Source organism: Mytilus californianus, unplaced genomic scaffold, assembly GCF_021869535.1.
Source record: "Mytilus californianus isolate M0D057914Y unplaced genomic scaffold, xbMytCali1.0.p SCAF_9, whole genome shotgun sequence".
NCBI lineage: Eukaryota > Metazoa > Mollusca > Bivalvia > Mytilida > Mytilidae > Mytilus > Mytilus californianus.
In genome coordinates this window covers 31,348,534-31,356,104 of record NW_026262745.1, presented here as the reverse complement: position 1 = coordinate 31,356,104, position 7,571 = coordinate 31,348,534, and the positions used below count along the sequence as shown (strand labels likewise).

The window sequence follows — 7,571 nt, the reverse complement described above, 5'->3', positions numbered from 1 at the left end:
ATATATATTTTCTATGCGTTCCCATGCATTTGTTAACTACACTTTTCCTTAACAGTTGTTAAAATATTTGTTGTATTAAATTTGTTCTTTAAGAATCAATTATTACTATTTACCAGTGCACGAGTGTTTACATTCTTTCATGTGTTCATTTACTTGTGCTGTGCGGTGGTCGAAGTTCTAACGAGAGGTCGTAGTTAAGGTCACTGCATACGGGAAAATATCGGTGAATTAGTGTATGGGAAGACAATAATTCAATATCAGTACATTTATGAAGATTTTGACAATATAAAGGAATTTTTACGTACACTTGTTTTATAGTAAAACTTAGCCATTCAAGTATATAAAACATATCCAACTTTTTTTCAAATTTTAAAGTTTCATATGACCTTAACATACATTTACAGGTAGACATATATGATTCAGAATTTGCTTGATTAACGTCCAGTGGCAAACATTTCATGCATTTTAAGCGAGAGAAAAATTATAACAAGTAATACAAAGGTAGGTTCTGCATAATGGCAATGGGTTAACCGAGAAGAACGGCGGGAATTTTTGGTTGTCACTGAAAAATATAGGTACATGATTGTTGATAGGAGCAGATATTTTACTTACAATGTGACCCCAAAAGAGTTACGTTAAGGATTCTTCAATGTGCAGAGTGCTTGGTATGTTCTCTACACGAGGCACCGGATTCAATGTCACCATTCCGACATGATGTATCCGTGTATTTATACATCTTATACATCCAAACGGTCGCCCATCTTTGCCATGGGTTTTATAGCCGGATGGGAGATTCCAGTGCTGACCAAATTGTTCTATCTAATCAATACTTGGGGCTAATGAAATAAAGACTTTCAGGCTATTGCTGATTTGTTATTACAGAGTATTATAGACTAGTCAGGTACATTGTATAAAGAATACAATATAAGAAAACTCCAGGCTTATAATTCGGTATAATTCAGTTCATTTAATATTACTATACTTTTATTACATACTACGGACAAGGCATGTTGTGAATGGACAAGATGTGTACATCGTTACTTTACTTTAAAGTACTCGACAACTTTATTGCGTTCTTTATACCTTTCCTGTTTAATATTTAGATTGACAGTCTTGGAAATACAAATCCAAAAACATTTGTCATGCTAATAAATCACATCCGGTTATATACCTAATCGCTATCGAGCAAAATAATCCGCTCAAACGGTTGCTAGGGGTCGTCGTTCACATGAAAGTGAAATGAGAGTTTTTGCTCCGTGCTGACGGTCTCACTGTGACTTTGAGATGGGAAATGCGCTGTTACTTTGCTATTCTGGGTTTTCATGTACTCGTAGTGATTCTGCGTCTCGAACTGATACACTAAATATCCTTTCTTTTCCGTTAAATAGAACAAACAACTCATATTAATACAATCTGATCATGTATACAATCGCTGCTTACAATGATCTGAAAGCACCCCATTCTACTTTTGTTTTAAAGACCTTTTGAGATCCTCTGGTTTTGTCAGATTAATACACACTTTCAAAAATTTGAATGCTGAAATTTCATTGGCTGATGTAATAATTATCAGAACAGAAATTAAACGGAGTGTTGTCAGATCCTTGTAAGAACAGCTTGAACATATGATCTGTATTTTAATCAGATTGATATTAGCAAGCACATCTGTACTGGGATCAAGTCTACCCCGAGAAGAGAAATACCATGCAACGCAGTAGTAGTCTATATTGATTTATAATGCATTTGGATCAGTAGTGCAAGGCGATGACCTCAAAACTGTATAATGATAATACATGTAATTACATGTTTTCAATGTGTTATTGCTTCGTGGTGACAATCATTGTGATAATAGAAATGTTTTCAAATGTAAAATGCAAAGATTGTCTACAGATATATCAATATCGAAAACTAAAGGGTTTAGATAATACCAATCCAACATTTAAAGGTCTGAAAACCAGGACTCCGTATAAATTTTAATTAGTTTTGTCATTGTAATGAGGAAAATAATACAAAAATGAAAATTAAAAGTATTGACATCGGGAATTCCACTGTGGCAACAAAAGCTGATAATGACTTGTTCATTTATTTTCATTTTAAATCACTCTACTTGTAATTTCACAATTGTCAGTGTTATCGTTATAACATTGTTTACATCAGCCATCGCTCGAAGCCGTGATTGATTAATCTGAAGTTTGTTTGCAATTTACTGCGATAATGTGTTGATATTTTACTAATGTGTATAAATTACTCCATGCATGATGAAAATTAGTGACACTGTAATGTCATAGAAGACTAAATTGGTAACTTTGATACTACGCCGACTAAAACTAAATGTAACTCTATCAACAAAAAAGAATTTGTTTAGTTCATGAATTTTAAAGCAGTATTTTTTAAACTGTGTCGTTATTTTATTATTTTATCAAAAACTATAAAAATACAAATAGTGACAGCAACCAGTAGGACGTAAACAATAGATCAACCTTTTAGTTCGAGATTGGGAACTTTTATACGTGGTTTGGTATAAATAAAACTTAAAAGCAAGATTCTTCACCACTGAGACTTGAAATTTCAAGGTAAAATTGAGAATGGAAATGGGGAATGTGTCAATGAGACAACAACCCGACCATAGAACAGACAACAGCAGAAGGTCACCAACAGGTCTTCAATGCAGCGAGAAATTCCCGCACCCGGAGGCAATGTATTGAAATTTTTTGGCAAAAAATATTTATTTAATAAACAATTCATAAACATACACATGTAACTATGTTTGTAAACAATCAAAATGTCTTACACTACTTAATTGAGCAGTCAAACCCACAGAGTCAACAAGTATTCATGGTGACAGCAACAGAGGAAGAATTGTAATTAGAAATGAATTCAATCAATTAATAGGAAACAAATCCATCTAGAAGATCGTCAAAGAGCCAACAACCTGAACAAAGAGCAGAAAACAGCCCAAGGCCACCAATGGGTCTTCAACGCAGCGAGAAAATCCTGCATCCGGAGGCGGGCTTCACCTGATCCCTTAAGTTTGTTTCTGTACACTAATTCACAACATAACAATGATTCACAACGCAAAGGTTATACTCTAATTCTCATTCACGCCAGTCTCACCATTAATTTATATCATCTAGTTCTTTTTTCCTGTGAGAAAGAAAAATACTATCAAATGCCTAAAGATGATATTGTCTATATTTGACAAAATAAATCAAAGTATTGGTAAATGAAAATAACTCTTTGAATATTTGTTGCGTCCAAATCCTTTCTTGATTTACCTTCATAAAGGATATTTCAAATCCATATACTTGAAAGCCAGAGACTTAACGAGCTTCGTGACCAAACTGGACATACAAGAGTAGCAAAACCATCAATGGTCAAATTTGCCTGAGGGAGTTGGAACCTTAGTTTATTATTATTACTTAATTAGTTAACAGGACATTTTAGAAATGTTTACTTTATTAATCATGTCAGTGGTGAAAGTCAGTGGCGAAGCACTGACTTCTGGACTAATGACACCCTCGCCATTTTGGATAAACAGTTCACAAGCAGCTGTATCGACACAGTCCTTGAAAAAGAAGATAACACATTATAAATTTGGTGCGACGATACGCTGTTCTAGATTTACCTTCATCACAAACGCTCAGATCAAAATTTGAAAGCCAAGTACCAGTATTTACAAAGTATAATGCAGAGGTTTCGTTTCCCTTGCATTTTAAGTACATATATTCCGATTGGTTTGTTCACAAAATGACATTCTGTTACCTATTCTAACATCGGACTGGAACTTCTTTTAAACTGAGTTTTACTGTGCGTATTGCTGTGTGTTTGTTCATTCCACATTGGCTAGAGGTATAGGGGGAGGGTTGAGATCTCACAAAACATGTTTAATCCCGCCACATTTTGCGCCTGTCCCAAGTCAGGAACCTCTAGCCTTTGTTAGTCTTGTGTGTTTCTTTAACTTTTGTTCATTTGAATGTTTTGGAGTTTAGTGTGGCGACCATTTCGCTGAACTATATAGTATACATTATAGTTTATGGGACGGCTTAAGCCTTCCTCCGGCTGCGGGATTTTCTCGCTGCGTTGAAGACACATTGGTGGCCTTGTGCTTTTTTCTGCTCTTTGGTTGGGTTGTTGTCTCTTTAACACATTCCCCGTTTCCATTCTCTATTCTATGATACAGTGTAAAAGATAATTAGGGTATTAGGCATATCATTTCAAACAGTTCCACAGGTCACAGTTTACAATTATTTTCAACTTTCATTTAAATGTATTTGAATCAATCATACCCCATAAATTCTCTTAACGTACGCATTTCCAATGGATGAGAATGAAGCTGATAGAACAATTAATATTCAACTATACAAAAGCTCTGTATAAGTTAAACATTACATGGATTGATTTTATAGGTTGAATGATTGGATTATCAGTAGCATATTTCAAGTCACTCTATAACAAAGAGATTTTATTTCACACTTATTACTGGACCTGGATTGAGCTATCAAACTATTGTGTGAGTAATTATTCCTTGATATATAGGTCTCAGCTTTTTAAATATTTATTGTCTAATTATATAAGTTTCAGCTTTTTAAATGTATATTGTATAATGGTATAGGTTTCAACCTTTTAGATGTATATAATATAATTGTATAGGTTTTAGCTTCTTAAATGTATATTGTATATCGGTATACAATGTAGGTTTCAGCTTTTTAGATTACTATTGTAACATTGTATATGTTTCAGCTTTTTAAATGTATATTGTATAGGTTTCACCTTTTTAAATGTATATTGTATAAGTTTCAGCTTTTAAAATTTATATTGTTATAATATGCAATATTTTGTTGACAAACACAATATAGACATATAAATTTGATTTAGAGAAATTAAACGAGTAGAATTAATGGTTAGTTTAATATAGTAAAAACCGTAACGAAGCTAGTAAATCTATTTGACACTTGCACTTAAGGAGCTAGTAAGAAAGGAAAAGTCTCGTAATCTAAGCGAACAATACAGTTATGCGGAAGACCTTTGTTTATAAAAAAATTTTTTTTTCTATATTCAACACCTTTTGCATGGAAGCAATTCTTTAATTATGTACATGCATCGTTAATATTATTGCCTAATACGTCTGTAACAGTAATTTTAGTGGAACAAAATTAATCCGGATCACAGATCATTTTACCAAAAAAAAAAAAAAAAGAAAAAAAAAAGGAGTTCCGAATCAAAACAGAACTTTATTGAAGAAGATATTAAATCTGTTTGAAAAACAAGACAAATTAGAAAAAAAACATATAGAAATTTGATTAAAATAAAGAGCACTTTGTTTCAGCGATACACATATATTGTTGCTGTAGCCATTTCCAGACAAAACATGTAAAAAAAAATATGATGCTGTTGGATTGCTGTCTCATTGACGTATACCTAACGCCCTTTTAATCTTGTTACATAAACTATATCTTATTTAACAATTTATATTTAAGATTTATACAATAAAAATTATTTTTTTTGTATTTTGGTACGAGTTTTCTGGTCAGTTACTAGTAGTCTATAAGGGAAATGTCATTGACTTATGTTCATGATAGAACGACAATAAGATTGACTAAATTTTATTTGAAGTCACTTTTCTTGAAATGAAAGCTCTTTAGTCCCCTGCAGTTTTGTCTCGTATTCACATTATAGGAATCTAAATTCGGCTCAGCAGACGTACGTTAATGTAGATCAAACATCTCCATTTATCTTCCGATCGTTGATTAAATTAAAAAAGATCTTGACATTGCATTAAGGTGGTCAGATCAGTTAGTCAGAGATATTGTTTTTGTGTATATTTTGACTGTTAATTCCTAATCATCGGTAAACTTAAGAGTGCAACTACTTCAGTTAAAACTAACCTAACTAGATTTTGGTGGCCTAGTGTTCTATTTGGTTGTAATACTGAAATAAAATTGAGAATGGAAATAGGGAATGTGTCAAAGAGACAACAACCCGTCCATAGAGCCGACAACAGCCGAAGGCCACCAATGGGTCTTCAATGCAGCGAGAAACTCCCGCACCCGGAGGCGTTCTTCAGCTGGCCCCTAAACAAATATGTATACTAGTTCAGTGATAATGGACGTCATACTAAACTCAATATTATACACAAGAAACGAAAATAAAAAAATAAAAAATGAAAACCTTTTTATGCAGTTTGCCTCACACGTTTTGGGTCTCAAGCATATGTAGTGAAGGTTATTACATCAACACCTATTGTTGGCATTGAAATTGGTATTATATGTGCATTATGCAGTATTTAGGAATTAGCAACACGACAGGTACTATTAGTGAACTCGGCGGGATCTGCTTACGCTTCTGGAGCCCCTTTGGTTACTCCGGTTTTTGTGAGCTTCGTGTTGCTCATTTTACATTGTATACGTGTTAACCTGACTAAAAGTTTGCCCGATTTAATTCTGAAATATCAGCGTGGTCATTGAGTTTAGGTTGCAAATTCAATCATTGTTTTAACACCGTTTTGTGTTTTTATACAAAACAGTAACATTCGTCTCACTAAAGTATTTCCTATGGTAATTTTGAGGTCTTTCGCCTTCTAGGATCGTAAAATAACAGAAAAGGATTGGCCTAGTTTTAAAGACATAAGCGTATATCGAAGCAGGCGTGCAATTCTTTTGTTGTGTGAAACTTTTGGTTTAAATGAACATTATCTGACTTATATTATTAAAACGAATATTTTGCATTTATTCATTATTTCAAAGCTTAGTCTTATAAGGTATAAGGGGATACAACTCAGATAATTTGATTTTATAAAGGAATGTACCGTAATGTTTGTACATATTGTATTATAGTAAAAACAAATCTGGGATTTGTTTATTACTACACAAACAATATGACCTCATTTTTACTTTCAATTTTTGAAAAATATTTTGTTAGAGTTATCTTCTTATATTTTATTTCAAAATTCGGTCATTTAGTTTGTGGAGAGCTCGGGGGAACTTCGACCAGAGATGAGCAGCTGACAGACAGAGACTGAGTACCCAACCCTTTTCATATATTTTGATAACACAAATACATATTGTATCCTATATTTTTTTCACAAATATGGATATGGAGAAAAATGGATTTGACAAATATTTTATACTTTTAGAAACAAAAAATCGATTTAAGTGCCCAGGACCCCCTCCCCGAGGTGGAGAGTTGTCTCATTGGCAATCAAACCATATGTTCTTATTTTTATATCGGATAATAATTATTTATTCGAATGACACAAAATGACTTTCAGTACTGTATAGTATGCACCAAGACATCAGGGCACGATTAAACCGTAATTAAATTTGACAGACAACAATAATGATCATTTGTAGCCTTTCCGATAATGTCGTTGATGGCATTTAGATCTGTGACAAGAAACGATTAAGATCGCATTTTGTGACATTTACTATTTTCTGAATGCAAAATAATGTCTTTCTTTCAATGATGTCTTACATTTGTAAATCATCATTTTAACTGAAAAGTGATGACCGTCATATAAAATTGAACTCAAGAGATTCTTTATTAATTTGTTATCTCAAAACTTAATCATTTACATA

The 7,571-nt window shown here is 33.0% G+C and overlaps 1 long non-coding RNA gene across 1 annotated transcript in view; it reads left to right on the top strand.

Moving 5' to 3' along the window:
- Positions 1-4,304: 4,304 nt before the first annotated feature.
- The window catches only part of LOC127715133 (uncharacterized), a 38,842-nt gene continuing 35,575 nt past the window's right edge, over positions 4,305-7,571 (top strand). Inside the window, exon 1 of the long non-coding RNA XR_007988180.1 lies at positions 4,305-4,507. This is a non-coding gene — a long non-coding RNA (uncharacterized LOC127715133). The remainder of the gene's footprint in view (positions 4,508-7,571) is intronic.